General features: G+C 46.0%; 1 pseudogene; it reads right to left on the bottom strand.

Annotated features, from left to right (window-relative positions):
• Positions 1-4,420: 4,420 nt before the first annotated feature.
• Positions 4,421-4,947, bottom strand: LOC142426185 (adiponectin receptor protein 1 pseudogene; annotated as a pseudogene).
• Positions 4,948-18,213: the final 13,266 nt, after the last annotated feature.

The raw sequence follows: 18,213 nt of genomic DNA, 5'->3' as shown, positions 1-18,213 counted from the left end.
GGTATTCTATGCTATTCTATCTGCAGGGCCTGAGAATTCCAAATTCTGTTCTATGCCTTCCATCTGATATCAGCAATGATATCCTGGTTCCATGTCCTCTTCTGAATCTGGCTTGAATTGGTAGCAGCTGTCAGTGTACTGTTGCAACTGGTGTTAAGTGATCTTCAGCAAAATATTAATTGCATGTGATATTAATAATATCGTTTGACAGTGCCCACATTCTATGGGGTCACCTTTCTTTGGAATGGGTACAAATGGGCAACTGGATCTCTTCCAGTTAGTTGACCAAGTACCTGTCTTCCAAATTGCTTGGCATCGAGGAATGAGTGCTTCTAGTGTTTCAGCAGCCTGTTGAAACGTTTCTGCTGGTGTTCTGTCAGTTCCGAGAGCCCTGTTGTTGTCTGATGATCTCAGTGCAGCTTGGACTTCTTCCTTCGTCATCATTGTGTCTTGATCAGATGCTGTCTCTTAAAATGGTTGAGTATGGACTCTTTCTTGTTTGGGGGACAGGGATATGGTGACAGTACATTCCTTGTATCTCCTTATGACGCTTCCTGCATCATCCAATATTTTGCCCACAGAATCTTGTTTTTAACTAATTCCTTCAACACATCTTGAACCTCTTCCTTCAGTGCCAATGATTATTGCTCATATACACTTCTTGAACATCATTGAACATTGATTGACCGATTCTTTTTGGTATGGTGATTCTATACCCTTTCCATCTTCTTCCTTTAAAGAAAGAAAAAACAGTTTTGCATATAATTCACATATTGCACAATTCAATAGTTCAATCACACAAACAAGAGTTGTACAATCATTACCACAACCGAACATTTTCTTCATTATTTTACTCATGGTTATTAGCTCCTCATTTCCCCACAACCTTCCCCAAGGAACCATTAACCCAGTTACTGTCTCTGTAGATTTACCTATCCTGGATTTCATAGACAGCAAAAACATTAAAAAACACAACAACAATAACGAAGTAAAAGAGATTAAAACCTCAACCAAAAAGAAAACAGAAAATATTAAAACTAGATCAAATTTAAAGTTAACCCTAAGGGAGATCAAATGATTCGATGTTAATTTTAACCTAGCTGCATCTGCAATAATCCACTTTTCGATGCACTCGGCATGATCGCAAGGCTATGCAGACCCCTGGTCCATTATCAGATACTTAATCTATGTGCATTTCCCCTTCACTTAAAAAAGCAAACAAACTGAAACAACTTTAAAATGGGCCAAAAAGGAGATCAAATGAGAAGACATTACACTTTAACTTAATTGTGGGGGGGCCACAATTGACCCTAAAATTCTCTCGATCTGATAACAGGGCTAGTCACCTCTCTCCACTGTGATCAGCAGGGAGTCACTCGGGACTTGATCCATGTGTGGACCCAGCAAATGGATTTTGGACTTCCACAGCCTTTGGAAAAGCAGGTGTTCGTAATTGAAGCTCTGATACCGTTCCCTCCTTTGGATTTGGATTTTATTATTTACAATCCTTAGGTCACACAAGCTGGTGTACTTCTCCCACGAGGACGTAATTGACACCTCACTTAGATGGCTGCTTGTTTGAAGGCAAACCTTTAAGACCCCAAGCACTATTGTTTCTGATAACCAAGCACCATCTAGTTTCTTCAATACACTTTGCTATAGCCATAGTTCAGTGATCTCTTCATAAGGATTAGCACCAAGCATAAAGACTAATTGTGCTTACACCGGGGCTAGATGTAAGTGTCCCCAAATACATTGTTGTATCTCCAGTTTATATATGTCTTGGTTCACTTGTCATTTTACGTTCTTGTATGTTAGAGAACATTGTCAATCATCCCTCTAGGGCATCACTTCCACTGCCACCGAATCAATACTGACTCACAGGGACCCTATAGGACACTATAGAACTGCCCCTGTGAGTCTCTTAAGACCGCAGATCTTCACAGGAATAGAAAACCTTATCCTGTCACTTATCACTAGGAGCTGGTTGGTGGTTTCAAACTGCTGACCTTACAGTTAGTTTCAATGTAACATTGATAGTGTCATTAGTTTAGCCCCTCCATCTTCTTCTGATGCATCCTGCATCATTAAAAAAATTATCTTAAAGGTGATTTCACCATGGTGGGGGTGTGAATACTATAAAATTGATATGGGGGTGATTGTACAATTCTCCTTGATATTATTGAATGATTGAACTATTAAATTATATGATATGTAAATTACTAAACTGTTGGAAAAAGTTGCTCATAGAATCTTTCAAGATTGTAACTCAAAGCTTAATTTTTCTTCATTTTTTTCAACTTGAGAAATACTGGATGTGCTCTTCCTTTTTGGTTTTGTAACTCCAGGTCTTTGTGCATTTCATTATAGTAAGTGATATCTTGAGTTATCCTTTGAAAGTTTCTATTCAGGGTTTACCTCATCAATTCTTCCAGTCTCTTAAGCTTCTCTTCATCAAGAGCAAGTTTCAGGACCTCTCTTTTTTTTTTTAATCATTTTATTAGGGGCTCATACAACTCTTATCACAATCCATCCATTCATCAATTGTATAAAGCACATTTGTACATTCATTGTCCTCATCATTCTCAAAACATTTGCTCTCCACCTAAGCCCCTGGCATCAGCTCCTCATTTTTCCCCTCCCTCCCCTTTTCACCCTCCCCTCCCCTCCGTCATGAACCCTTGATAATTTATAAATTATTATTTTGTCATATCTTACACTGTCCGGCGTCTCCCTTTACCTACTTTTCTGCTGTCCATCCTCCAGGGAGGATGTTATATGTAGATCCTTGTAATCGGTTCCCCCTCTCCACCCCGCCCTCCCTCTACCGTCCTGGCATTGCCACCCTCACCACTGTTCCTGAAGGGATCATCCGCCCTGGATTCCCTGTGTTTCCAGTTCCTATCTGTACCAGTGTACATCCCCTGGTGTAGCTAGATTTGTAAGGTAGAATTGGGATCATGATAGTGGGAGGGGGAGGGAGGAAGCATTTAGGAAGTAGAGGAAAGTTGTATGTTTCATCATTGATACACTGCACCCTGACTGGCTCGTCTCCTCCGCCTGAACCTTCCGTAAGGTGATGTCCAATTGCCTACAGATGGGCTTTGGGTCTCCACTCCACACCAATCCACTTATTCACAATGATATGATTTCTCATTCTGATGATGCCTGATCCCATTGACACCTCATGATCACACAGGCTGGTGTGCTTCTTCCATGTGGGTGTTGTGGTTTCTGAGCTAGATGGCCCCTTGTTTACCTTCAAGACTTTAAGACCCCAGACGCTATATCTTTTGATAGCCGGGCACCATCAGCTTTCTTCACCACATTTGCTTATGCACCAACTTTGTTTTCAGCGATTCTGTCGGGAAGGTGAGCATCATGGAATGTCAGTTTAATATAACAATGTATTCTTGCATTGAGGGAGTACTTGAGTGGAGGTCCGATGTTCAGGACCTCTTTTGACAACCACTTTGATCTTCTATTTCTCTCCTGGTTTGTTTTTTTCCCACTAATCCTGTGCCCTCTTCATGCATGGTGCTCTAGATGTTATCCCACAACTCATTTGGTCTTCATTCATAGGTGTTCCATGGTAAATAATAGGTAAGGGTAATTATTGATGGTATGAATATTGTATTCTTGCACACAAGATTATGAATTAAAAACAAGGGGAGGACAATAAGAGGCATCCCCGTGTGCTATTTGTTATTTCCTTGAGAGTGCGTGCTGGAGAGGCTACAGGTGATGAAGGTGACTTGTCCAGCGGACAGAGGCAGGTGGTAAGGGGCTAATAGGGAAATGAGCCATTGATTCTAGGACATAGGAAGGCCCTGCTTTAGGAATGGAGAAGAGAGAATGGAGTGAGGGAACGAAGCTCCTCAGAATCAGTAGAAGGAGCCCTAAATAGTCCAGTTTGGAAAAGTCTGAGACACTCTCTGGATGACAACAGACAGTGTGGAAGAGCCAGGAAAAGCTGCACCCAGAAAGAACATCCCCAAAAACACCTTCTCCTGGAGAGGAACTGTAGCCAGTTTAGCTTAGGGACTGGGGCGTCCATTACACATGCCCAGAAGTCCCAGTTATAGATCCATGAGGAAGTGGTACACTGCGCATGCTCAGAAGTTCAGGTTTCCGGCCAGGAAGGGGTGGTACACCTAGGTAGGTGTTACACCTGGATTGGCCCATCTAAGCCAGGTAAACTCAATTCAGCCAATGGGATGGACCAGGGTCGTCCACCACGCCTCCCTGTGGGATAATTGAAAAGGCAGGAGCCTGGAGCCAACCATGTGACTTTCCAGGCAGCTTCTAGGGAGCTGCATGGGATGAGGAGCCCTGCAGGTGCCTGGGTAAACCAGAAACTTCTTCTCACTCTCATAAAACTCACTTGGATCACAAACCAGGCTTCGGTGTGAATTCTTTATCACGCGGAGCCAAGGACCGAAGTATATCTGTCCCCAGAAAGATCTAACAGGACCATGAAGTACACATTTGGTCTGAGCATGGTCAAGATTCCCAAAAAGAGGAACAGCACAAAACCAAGCAGATGGATCCAGATGTTGCCAGTTTCCATATGGATAGGGAAGGGGCTCTTGAAGCAAGCTTGCAAGGAGGGTTTGGGCCAGCGATGGCCGTGCATTAAAGATAGTCATTGTCCTTCAGCCAGTCAAGGAGCACAGCATACGGGATGACTCTCCAAGGTCCCTCCCAGACCTTACAGGCAAACTCCCTCATCTTCCCTATGGTGTAGTGGGCTCGCAGGGGAAGCGTCAGTACCCGTACCTCCTCCTCCTTCTCCTCTTCCTGGGGCACTGGGCAGGTTTGCTCCTCTTCAGTTTTGCTTGGGTTGCAGCTGCTCGTTTGCCCTTCTGGCCGGGGTCCCCGCTTGGCCAATTCCACCATCTCAGTCTCCCGGTGACTGGCAGGCACCCCATTGCCCTGTGCCACCATGGATTCATGTGGGAAGACACCTGGCTGCTACCTCAATACCTTGCCACTTCAGCTTGAGGAAAGGCGGGGGTCTCTCGGCCTCAAGGGCAGAGTTCTCTCTGTGGTGGTCCATATGCCATTCTGGCCGGCAGGCTCTGCTGGGGGCCACGGTCCCCTTAGCTACATCCCTGGGCTCTGGAGGCAGCCTGTGGCCGAATGGCCCGGGATCTTCAGCGCCCTCCCCTCACCGCCTCACATAGACTTTTACGGAACTTGTTCCTCTTGGAGCCTGAAAGTGAGCACTTGCAATGTGAGAGCCTCATTTTGATGACAAGGCTACAAGGGTGAAGAATGGAAGACGGCCCTCTCCCTCTCCAGTTGGTTTCTTCTTGTGCGCTCTTTCCTCTCCTAATTCATTCATTCCTTGATGCATTAATTCACAGACTTTGGTCAGTCTGTCCTGAGAAAAAGCATATGTCTCTACTTGAAAAGACGATGTTGTGCTCAACAATTAGGATACTGGTTATGGGAAGACAGCCCGGACTGTCGAGGCAGGTTGCCAAGAGACTTCCTTCAATCCCAATACTGCATTCTTCTTCATAGAACTCAACTTCGCGGATTCTTTGCTCAGCAGAAAAGGAAAAAAAAACATGAAAGGGCATAAATAGAGCTGAGAACAATACACAAATAACTGGCACTTTATTATTATTTATAGCAAAGCAGCAAACTGACTTGAATTGGTTCAGTCATAGCCAACAAAGCAAAATCTAAACAGATCCAATTTTTAGAAATTGGATGAAGTGGCGTGATCACCAGAGTCAGGACAAGTAGCGAGCCTTCTGAGAGCCTGGTTCAGGAGACTGGATCGTTTTATAAGAGGGAGATTTGCTTTCTAGCAGGGCCCTGACCTGTGATATTTCCTGTTTCAGGCACCCTTCTGATTTCCTTTACAGTTTACAAGTTTGAGTCAAACCCAGTTCCCTGCATCAGTTTCTATGGCTGAACTAGGGCTCCACCAGTTCGAGTCCTGGTTTCCAGCCTCGCACTGACACTGCCGGCCAACCAGGAGGCTATCTGCTCCCACAAGGATTTACAGCCTCGGAAACCTTGCGTAAGGTCAATATAAGTCAAAATCGACTCAATGGCAGCGGGTTGGTTTTTGTTTTGTTTTTCGCTATGCTTAAAACAGAGACGCAAATACAACAGAAGCTCTCTTGTCAACTTGTGACCACTTTCCCACTTCACCCAGGGATTGTAAGGACTGATGCTCTTAACATACTGAGTACTCACGTCGTTGGTAGGTGTCCTTGAGTCAGTTTCGACTCATAGCAACCCTGTGCACTCAGAACCAAACACTGCCTGGATCTACGAGAGCCTCACAATTCTCCTTCATGGTTGCAGCCACCGTGTGAATGCAGTTCATCGGCACTTCCTTTCTCACTCCACTTTACCAAGCTGGATGGATGTCCTTCCCCAGGGACTGGTCTCTCCTGAGAGACCACCCATCCAAAGTATAGAAATGGAAGCCTCATCATCTCGTTTCTAAGAGCATTTTGACTGTACTTCTTCCAAGGCGGAGTTGTTTGTTCTTGCGGCAAGCCGTGATACGCTCAGGACTCTTCTCCAATGCCTCGAGCCTTCTTTGGTCTTCCTTAGTCAATGTCCACCTTTCACATGCATGGAGGCCATTGAAAATATCATGGCTGGGGTCCGGCACATGTTTGTCCCTTAAAATGACAGCTTTGCTCTTCAACACTTGGCGGAGGTCTTGTGCAGCAGATTGGCCCGAGGCAATGTGTCGTTTGACTGCTGCTCCCATGAGCACTGATGGTGGATCCAAGCAAGATGAGTGCTCATAGCTGCATACTTTTTGAAGCCTGGAGGATCTGCACTGGGCGCTAGCTTCCTATTGCTATTAGAGCTGCCATTGAGTAGTCTCCAATTCAGAGCAACCCCATATGACAGGATAGTTTTCGGCTATAATCATTGCAGAAGCAGGTTGCCAAGTCTTCTCCCCAAAGGAGGTACTAGCTGACTTCAAACTGGCAACCTTATGATTCACCACCAAGCGCTTAACTGTCCCTTCGACATGGCCCCTTCTGGAAAATTTAGTGGCTCAAACCATGAACATGAATTACATCACAGTTCTGGAAGTCAGAAGCCTACACTAGTTCTCACTGGCTAAAATCATGATGCGGGCAGAGTGGTATTCTTTGGAGTAGCTCGACGGGAAAATATTTCCTTTCCTTTCCTGTGCTTCTTGATTGGTGGCCCCTTACTCCGTCTTCAGCAAAGATAGTCCCTCTGGTCTCGGCTCCACAGTCGCACCTCTCTTTTCTCAGACCCACCTCTCTCTTAGAAGGGCAATTCTAGGACACGTTCCTCAGTTCTTGATTCTCAACTGAAAGACACCTGCCAAGTTTCTTTCACCCTCTGTGGTAACATAGTCACAGGATCTAGGCCAGGGAATAGAGCAAGGACCTCTACAGGGGTAATGACTTTCTATTCCTGAAAAGAATTACAGTATCAGAAACTCACAGGGTCTGATCTATCCTGTCCTGTAGGGTCCTTATGACCCATTGGCATTGACTTGGTGTCATTGAGTTTGTTTGTTTGCTTGTTTGTTTTGAGTCAGCTGAGTAGGTTTTGGAAAAGCAGAGCAGAGGAAAAGTGTGATGGAAAGAGCATGTAGGGAGCATTTGTTTGTTTAACTACCCACACGCAGACACCCTCTTGGCCGTGAAAACGTATGTGACCCGAAGGTGATCACGGTGCTGCTCTTTCCTGGGATTTTGACTGAAGTGCTTTGGTTTTACCCAGTTGCTCTTGGGTTTGCATTTAAAGTCCTTGAAGTCAACAGGCACTTGGAGTTTGTTACTGTGATTTCTTTAGAGACCTTGTTGCAGACAGAGTTCACAGTATCAAACCCTTGATGAGGAGAACTGTCTCTTAGGGCTCTGTACCAGCAATTCATCCAAGCCCATAGCATTCTTTCATGCTACTAAAACCAAACTCATTACCTTCAAGTCAATGCATAATAGACTCATCACAACCCTACAGGTTGGGGTAGAACTGCCCCTATGGGTTTCCGAGATTGTTTTCTACTCTTTACGGGAGTAGAAAGTCCTGTCTTTCTCCCTTTCATCTGGCAGAGGTGATGATTCTCACCTCTCTTTATTTTTTAATGAATTTTTTATTGTGAATTAGGTGGGGCTTCTACATTTCAGACCATCAACTTTGCATTCAACAATTCAAATCACTCACCAACTCCCACTCCCGTATTCTATCCCACCTATCCCTTCCCCTCTTCTCTCTCTCTCTTATGGCCCGCCATGCCCACTTCCACCCAAGTCTATACCTGTCAACTATCTAGTCCGTGGCTTCGTCTTGCCACCCTTGCCTGTCCTCTCTCCCTTGGGAACCTCCAAAGTCCATGCTCGTTGGGGCACAAGTCTTTGTCTGGGTTCTCATCCTATGGCAGTGGTCTCATTCCATACCTGCCCTTTTGTGGTTGACTAACTTCACTCAGCATGTTCTCCAGGTCCATCCATGTCATGAGGTACGTTGTGGTGTCATCATTGCTTTTCACTGGTGTATAGTATTCCACTGTGTATATGTACCAAAGTCTCTTTCTTCTTTCTTCTACTGGCAGGCACCTGGGCTGTTTCTGGCTTCGTGCTACTCTTATGACTAGTACTGTGAGGAACCCGAGTACATGTGTCTGTTGGTGATATGGTTCCTACTTATTTAGGTATATGCCCCGAGGAGGCATTGCCACATTATATGGAACTTCTGCTCCCAGTTGTTTTAGGCAGTGCCATATTGTTTTCCATGACAGTTGTACGTATTTGTACACCTACCAGCCACGCAGGAGAGTTCCGATCTCTCCAGCATTTTCTTTGTTTGATTGCTTTGCTTTGCTTTCATTAGATTATCCTTGTCGGTATAAGATGATATCTCATCATTATTTTGATATTTAACTCTGGGATTCCTATCCCTGCTTTTTGAGCCCTTAGTATTCTGTAAGATACAGACAAGTCCTTAGAGACCAGAGGATGTAAATGTGTCACACCCTCTTCCTTTCAGTGTTGAAAACCAATTTAAAGACAGACAAACTGCCTAAAGACAGACCCGAGGATTCTATTGAAGTTCGTCTCAGGACTGACTTTTTTAGCCCAGGTGCGGTCCGTTAGTGGGCTTTGTTGGCGTTGTAGGTTATGCAGCTTTAGTTTGGACAAACTGTAGACACCAAATCTGTCAGAAATACAGGTTCCTGCTTTGGAGCCCCACCTCTTGTCTGTCAGTTTGCTTTACCGTGGTGGCTTGGGGATCACTGTGATGCTGGAATCCAATCGCTACAGCTATTATTTGAATGTATGCACCCACCACAAAAGCTAGCAATGAAAAAATTGAAGAACTCTATCAATGTCTTCGGTCAAAAATTGATCAAACATGGAATCAAGATCACTGATAATTTTTTTAGTGATTGGAATGCAAAAATTGGCAACAAAGAGGAAGGATAGTAGTTGGGAAATAAGGTCTTAATAGAAACAAAGCTAAAGAGCACATGATAGAATTTTGCAAGACCAATGACTTGTTCTAAGGAATTGTCTTTTTTCAACAGAACAGAACATAACTGTACCCATGGGACTCTCTAGATGGAATACACAGAAATCAGACTGACTACATCTGTGGGAAGAGATACTGGAGAAGCTCAACATCAACAGCTAGAACCAGGCCAGGGCTGACTGTGGAGCAGACCATCTATTGCTCCTATGTAAGTTCAAATTGAAGCTGAAGAAAATGAAAGCAAGTCCATGTGAGCCACAATGCAACCTTGACTCTAGTCCACCTGCACTTCACGAACATCTCAAGAACAGATTTTATGCATTAAACACTAATGAGAGAAGACAGGACATCAAGAACAGCATACATGAAGAAAGCAAGAGGTCATTAAAAAGACAGGAAAGAAGGAAAAGGTCCAAGTGGATGTCAGAAGAGACTCTGACTCGGCAAATGAGAGTGGAGGAAGGCATTCTTAGTGCTGCTGTCTGGAGCCCTGGTGGATCTTGTCATCAAGGCCCTGTACGGCCTTCAGCACTCTGGGGAATGGCTCCTTACATAGGCTGGATGATCTGATAATCCTATGGTACCCACCAAAGGCATGGTTTCACATTTTTGTCAAATTTCATTTTCAGAAACTCTCTGCAATTAAGGAGATAATTTATTAAAGGTGGTCCTCCTTACCTGACGGTGTGCATCGCACACACTGCACAGAAGTGTTCCAGAAGGGGAGAGAACCACAAACTGAATGCCCTGTCTAATTTGCCTGCTGATACCCAAGGGACTGCGGAAGAAGTAGCATTCAGAGGACAATTGTTTTCCTGCTTATAAGTGATCAGTTAAAAAGAGAGACTGTTCATGGTAACAAAGCATGGTTTGAAATCCAACTCTTATTCTCTTATTTCCCCCTCTCCTTTTTAAAATTGGGGGTTAATATGTCTAGCATTCCACAGCTCAATCACACCAAGCAGTATTGTTCAGTTGCTGCCACAGTCCGTTTCCAAACACTCTCTTCCTTCCTGACATCATCTCCCTCCTCCCCCACTGCCCCCGGACATCCCCCACCCCCGACACACACCAGAAATCCTTATTCTACTTTCTGTCCTTATGGGTTCATCAATCCTGGGTTTTATATACTGAAAAACAGAAAACATATAGCCCAAATTCAAGAGGTTGACCCTCGATGACATAACAAATCTGAGATAAACCCTAATATGAACAAACAAAACAAAAATACAGCAAATGTTGAAAATTAGAGCAGGTCCAGCATGCATGAGAAGGGGGAATCAACTGACAAAGTTTTAACCGTTGGAGCCAGGTTTACCCCTTTGATCTTCTGTACTCCTCTCTCCGATGCCCTCTGTTTAGTACCCACCTTCCTCCCATCCCTCTATTAGGGATGGAAATATATCACCAGAGGCTTATTTCCTACACTTGATCTTAGCCAAAAGGCCGAGAAGCGATCAGAGGCTTATTTCCTATGTAGTTCCCACTTAATTTTTGTTCTTGATATTTATTTATTAGTTTGTTTTGTGGAGAAGAGGAGGTAATTTTCCATGAAATCCTTGCTATACAGAGAACTTTAAGTTGGACGTATTCCAATGAACCAGGGTTAGTAAAACGTAACTTGGAGGCACATGGGATTTTGATCGCCTTGTAGACGGTCAGCAAGAAAACCCAGATCTTCACTCACTTCCCTGTCAAACCACTGAGTGGTCCAGGCATTCGTTCCAGGCCTGGTCAGATTATGCGATGATTTAACTGGGTTTTATGTGGAATGTCAATACGGAGAAGTGTTTACCACTATACCATTGACTCCGAATGTGTATTCTATCACATGATGTTTTAATAAATGGTTGATTCTCATGAAAAAAGAAGAGACTTTCAAACTTGCTCTTTTAAAGTAGCTAAAGGAAATGGAAGAAATGATGGGATCAAATTGCTGAACAGGAATCTCAGAGGGCAGCTTGAGGGGACAAAGGAAAACATGGGACTGAAACATGCAAAGACCTCGGGCTAGAAGACCACACAGGAAGAACACGCTCAGCGCATTCGAAACTGAAAGAGCTCGAGGAAAAATTCAAGTTGGAACATTGAATCATGCAGGAAGCACCGGAAGGAGTTGCAGAGAATCCACAGAGTCACCGCCCCAGAAGAAATAGTCAAGGCCCCATCGTTTCGGGAGGGGTCATATGAGCAAGAACCAATGGCTCCGAAGGACAAAGTCCAAGCGACACTGGATGCATTAGCCAAAAACACGGCTCCAAGAATTGATGGAATTCCAATGGCAATGCTCCACCAAGCTGATGGAGCACGGAAGCACGGACTAGTCTCTGACAGGATATTATGGAAGACAGACACTTGGCCAACTGACCGTAAGACATCCATATATTTGTGTCCATTCCAAAGAGAGGTGACCCAGCAGAATTCTCAAGTGATAGAACAATATGATTGATAGCTTCATTAGAAGTGTGAGGCTGGCAAAGAATATTGAAAGACCGTGGTCTGCTAAAGGGACAAACAAGACTGTCTTGGAAGAAGTACGGCCAGAGCGCTCCTTAGAGGCCAGGATGGCGAGACTTCATCTTACATACTCTGGGCATGTTGTCAGAAGAGACCAGTCCCAGAAGCAGGACATGAACTTAGTAAAGTGTGTGTGTGTGTGTGTGTGTCCGGGTCGGGGCAGGGAGAGTAGCAAGAAAGAGGAAGGCCCTCGAGGAGGTGGACGGACACAGTGGCTGCAACCATGGGCTCGGGCACAGGGACAATCGCGAGGATGGCACAGGACTGTGTAGTGTTACCTTCTGTTTTCACGATGGGCTGGAACTGACTCAATGCCACCTAACAACAGCCAGCTTTGGGGTCTTGGAGACCCTGCCTCCAGATCTTCCCATGCTTTGCTGCTCTTGCATCATCAGGGTTTGGCTCAGATCCTACGGTTGAGTCACTTTCATGACTTCCAATGTAGTGTATCTTTCTTCCACCCACTATAACCCCTACCATGCCCCGTTTCATTGCTTTACTTTACTGTCTTTATAGACTGGATCTCTGTCTAAAATCATCCTGTTCATATATTCTTCTGCTGGACCACTAAGCAACATCATGATAAATGGAGAAGAGATTGAAATTTTAAAGGATTTCATTTCACACAACCAATGCCTCTGGAAACAGCAGTCGGGGAAAAAAATCAAACAATGCATTGCAGTGGGCAAATCTTCTGGAAAAAAAATACTTCTTAAAAGAATTAAAGACCACTAAGGTGCTCCTGGCCCCAGCCATGCTATTTTCAGTTGTCTCGTATGCTTATAAAGCTGGACTAGGAAGAAAGAAGACCAAATAAACGATGTGTTGGAATGACGGTGCTGCTGAAAAATATTGAGTATATCATGGATTGAAAGAAGAGTAAGCTCATCTGTCTCAGAAGAAGTACAACTAGAGCACTCCTTGGAAGCAAGGATGGTAACACTTCATCCCAAATACTTTGGATGTCAGAAGGGAATGACCAGGGATGCATATGGCAGCCAACTAAAAAGGAGGGGGAAAGAGAGGGGAAAGAAAGAAAAGAGGAAAAAAGATGGAAAACAAGGTTAATGGGGAACAGGGCACTAATCCACCTATGGGAAGGGTACCATTTATGTCTCCATAGGAAAGGGAGAGAGGGACCAGACCCCCTTCCAGAGTGCCAAGCCTTGAGGGCAACACACTGGCATGGAGCAGAGAACTAACAGAGGGGACCACAGGGCCAGGTCCAAGCCCAGCTATGTTGATCCCTCCCAGAAGAAAGCAATACAGAAGACAGCACTGAAGATATAGCCCGGGGAGCGGGGGGTGGGGGGGTCTGTTCAGACCACACAGGAGCAAACTAAGAGGGGGAGAGAGAGTGGACCTCATCATGGTCCACCAAGCTCTGGGGACAACATCCCTGTTCAGAGCAGCCAATGCACAGAGAGGACCATAGGGCCAGTCCTGCAAAGAGACATGACGTTCCCTCATTGACCCAAAGCACTAAAGGGGACAGCACTAGAGACACTTTGTGGAAAGTGTGCCTGGTCTGGCCCACGCACAGCAGGTGAAACGCAATGGGAGCACAACAGGGCAGCACGGGGGGCAAAGTAACCAAGTCCCTAAGGAATCAGGAAAATAGACTCTGCCTTGGGGGACAGGGCTTGGCACCTCATCAGACTTGATCAGAAAACATACATAAGGCTCAGCAGACAGACCTGGAACTATAGGGCTTTTTTCTTGCTTTGTTTGTTTGTTTTTGTCTCTTTTTCTTTTTCTTTTGCCCTATGTCTATCTATATAAGATAGGCAAGACAAACAATCCTGAGGAGAAAACAACAGGACCAGTGGTTCTGGAGGGGCATGGGAGAGGAGGGACTAGGGAGTGGAGAGCCAGAAAACTCAGAGATAAGGGAACAACAAGAGATCTAAAATTGAGGCCGAGGAGGGCATATAATGCCTCGTGGGGTTTAATCAAGTGTAATGTATCTGAGAGGAATTACTGAGAGCTGAATGGAGGGTGAGCATGATAGTGGGAAAGGAGGAAGGTCCAAGGAAATAGAGGAAAGAAACAGAAGGCAAAAGCTATTTATAGAGGTATAATTACAGGTATGTATGTATGTAGATATATTAATTTATAATGTAAGGATAGATGCCAATTTACATATATTTATATGTTAAATATTAAGGTAGCAGATGGACTTTGGGCCTCTACTCAAGGCCTCTCTTAACACGAGAACACTTTGTTCTGATAACCTGGCACTCTTTGATACTCACATTCTTGATATGATTGCGGAAGACAAATGGGTGCATAAGCAAATGTGGTGAAGAGAGTGGATGGTGCCCAGCTATAAAAAATTATAGCCTCTGGGATCTTAAAAGCTTGAAGTCAAACAAGAAACCATCCAGCGGGAAAGTAAATATGTTCACATAGAAGTACACCAGCCTGTGTGATCATGAGGTGTCGATGGGATCAGGTATCAAAAGATTTAAAAAAAAAACACCTATATCAATGTGATCGGGGGGGTTGGACTGGAGGAGACCCAAAACCCATCTATAGACAATTAGACATCCCCCCACAGAAGAGTTACAAGAAAGGGATGATTCAACCAGGGTACAGTATAGCACTGATGAATCACACATCATTCCTCTAGTTCTTGAATGCGTCCTCATGCCCCCCCACTACCATGACCCAGTCCTACCTTACAAATCTGACTAGACTGCAAAACATACATTGGTACAGATAAGAGCTTTCAACACATGGAATGCAGGACAGATAAACCCCTCAAGAACAGTAGTGGGAGTAGCGATATCATTAGAGTAGGGGGATGGCCTGGGAGGGGCAAGGGGGAGAAATGGGGAACCCATCACAAGGTTGGATATATAGCCCCCCTCTCCTGAAGGGGAACAAATAACAGAAATGTGGATGAAGGGAGACAGCGGACAGTGTAAGATACAAAATAATAATAATATATAACTGATCAAGGATTCACGAGGGTAGAAAGGTAGGGGAGGGAGGGGGAAAAGAGGAGCTTATAAAGGGCTCAAGTAGAAAATGTCTTGGAAATGATGATGGCAACATAGGTACAAATATGCTTGATACAATTGATGTACGGAAAGTTATAAGAGCTGCGAGTGCCCCCAATAAACGATGATTTTTGAAAAAGGAGAAGGGCATGATCCCGAGAGAAAGACATGTTTGGGAAAGTAGAGAGCCAGTGAAAAGAAGGCAGAACCATTAATGAGATGGACTGCCACAGTGGGTGCAACAAAGGGCTCAAACAGCTCACTTGTCAGGTTAACACAGAGCCTTGCAGTGTCTCATGCTGTCGTGCATGGGACACCGTGAGGCATAACCAACTGCACCTAATAAGAATAGTACCAGCAACTTCCCCTCTACGAATACACACTCAGAGGACTAGGCAGCAGACAGAGCCTAATCTGTCCGTGGCTCACAGACAGAGCCACAGTTTCGGGCATGCAGAGAACCAGAGCTGCCCCTGCTGTCGTGGGACCCATCTCTGGGAGTCCGAACACAGAGGGAGTTGAGCGGAGTCTTGCTGTCTGTGATTTAAACGGATCTTGTCCCCTGGTCGTCTTTTCACAGGCTCTAAAGTCCCACAAGTGCTCAAGTGCCTTAGCTGAAGTCTTACTCATCTCTCTGTGCCTAGAATCGATGGCTCCCTGGGGACCCAGTGGTTAAGCCTTCAGGTGCTAACTGTAAGCTCAGCAATCGAGCCTTGGCGCTGTCTTGCTTTCGTGGAGATTTGCAACCCTGGAAACCCCATGGTGCAGTTCTAGTCAGTCCTCCGGGGCTGTGAGGAAACAGAATTGACCCAAAGGCCATGAGTTTAATTTGGGTTTGGACCTTGCTCATATAATCCTCTTTGTCCATTCAAGAACATATTGTATTTGTGGATCACCTACTGGGTGCCAAGGGGACAGGACTCATTTCATGGTAAAAGTCTCTGCTTCCACATGGGAGCCCCAGGTTTGAGTCCCAGCCAGTGAGTCTCCTGTATGGACGCCACCCACTTGTCAGTGGAGGCTTGCCTGTGGCTCGGAGCTTCCAGTGAAAGGCATGCTAGGAAGAAAGGCCTGGAGGTCTTGTGGGAACAGGTCCGGCCCGCAGGGGAGTGAGGGAGTCGGAGTCACCGACGCATGTGCACACAGACTCCAGAGACCAGGCCCTGATGGCGCAGACCTATTTTACTGCTGTCTTTGAGCAGCTTGTATAGGGTGCATCAGCCAATCAAATGTTACCGCGCTTACTTCCTGGCTCTAAAATGTATCCTTACGTGGTTATGAAATTGCACTAATGAGCAAGAGGCAGCAGGCTTTGACTGGGGACTAGCACATACAGAGGAATGGAGAAGCTTACAGAGCCCGCTAGTTCTCAGAGCCATGGTGTCTCACCGGTGTGCGGGGAGCCATTGTACAGAGAAACGGTTTGTCGCTTCTCAGGCCTGCTTGAGAACGCTGAGCAGCATTCTGCGCTTTCTACGCTGTTCCTCCCTTATGCATTCCAACCCCTCAACCATCACCCCCACAGTGATCTAATTCCCAAAGAGCAGCCAATGAGGGATCACAACCATTCGCTCCACCACAGATCCTGGGGCTAGAGCAGCACCATGAGCGGGTGTTCCCAGGAGCAGGGGAGGGACAGGGACAGGGGTGGTGTTCCCAGGAGCAGGGGAGGGACAGGGACAGTGGTGGTGTTCCCAGGAGCAGGGGAGGGACGGGGATGGGGGGCTGACGCCAAGGCAGCGTCCAACAAATGTTGTCGTTGTTGTCAGACACGGTCAAGTTGGTTGGGACTTAGAGCAACCCTAAGGCAGCAGACGGAAACACCACCCTGTCTGGCACCATCCTCACAATCATTCCTGTGCTTGACCTCATGGTTACAGCCACTGTGTCAACCTGTCCCCTTCAGGGCCTTCCTCTTTCTCGGTGCTCCTCTGCTTTGCGGACATGACGACCTTCTCCAGGAACTGGTCTCTCCTGACAACATGTCCAAAGCACGTGAGATGAAGTCTCACCATCCTTGCCTCTAAGGAGCAGTCTGGCTGTATTTCTTCCAAGACAAACTTGTTTGTTCTTTTAGCAGTCCGTGGGACTGGCAGGAGTCTTGGGCAGCATCAGCGTGCAAATGCATCGATGCTTCCTCAGCCTTCTTTATTTCACGTCCAGCTTTCACAAGCATATGACACAATGGAAAACATCACGGCTTGAGTCAGGCGCACCATAAGCCTCGAACGTAACGTCCTTGCTTTTCAATACTTTAAAGAGGTCTTGTGCAGCTGGTTTACCAATGCAATGTGTGATCTGATCTCTTGATTTCTGCTTCCAGGAGCATTGATGATGGATCCAAGCAAGGCGAAGTCAATCTTGGATCGCCTCAATCTTCTCTCCACTGATCTCAATGTGACCCATTGGTCCAGTTGTGAGGGTGTGGGTCTTCTTCGCATGGAGTTGTCCCCCATCCTGCAGGCTGCAATCCTTGATCTTCATCAGCAAGTATTTCAAGTCCTCCTCATTTTCTGCCAACAAGGTTGTGTCGTTTGCATGTCACAAGTTGTCAATAAGTCACATTGCCTCCGCCTTCAAATAAGCCCAGGATTGCTCTCTAAAAGCCCCTGGCTGATGGGGAGACAGGCCATAGCCAAATAGTGCAGTGTGATCTGGCCTGAGGAGGGGGCCAGCCTAGGGAGGAACAGCCAGGAGGCCTCTTGGAGAGGTGACAGCTGAATGGAGTGGAGGAGGAGGAGGAGGAGGAGGAGGAGTTTGGCAGCAAAGGCCCAGAGGAAGCTCTGTTCCAGGCAGAGTGGGAAGGCAGAGAAGGCCCCCTGGGAACTGCAAGTAATTACTAAGAATCCCAAGTCTGAGCCAAGCACTGCTCCAAGGTCCGAGGGTTGCAGGGAAACAGATCCTCCAGAGCCTGCCCTCCATGACTCGCCCAGTAAAAGATTCACGAGGAGTGGGGCACATTACAGGCTATGAGTCCTGTTCTACTTCACCTCCCCGGGGTGCTCACAGGAGATCACTGCTTAAATACCATTCGGAGGCCCCACCCAGTGATTTCCATCGTCTTTCTCTCCGGAAGGTGCCTCCTTCTTCCACAGTAAACCCAGCAACCAACCCCAGGGCCCTGAGAGTGTCTGGTGGCTTCCACCTCCCTCCAGAAACTCAGGGGGCATCAAGGGGCCCTGGGGAGAGCTGTGTT

The sequence above is a fragment of the Tenrec ecaudatus genome, chromosome 14, assembly GCF_050624435.1.
Source record: "Tenrec ecaudatus isolate mTenEca1 chromosome 14, mTenEca1.hap1, whole genome shotgun sequence".
Taxonomy (NCBI): domain Eukaryota; kingdom Metazoa; phylum Chordata; class Mammalia; order Afrosoricida; family Tenrecidae; genus Tenrec; species Tenrec ecaudatus.
This window is presented reverse-complemented; position numbering and strand designations above follow the sequence as displayed.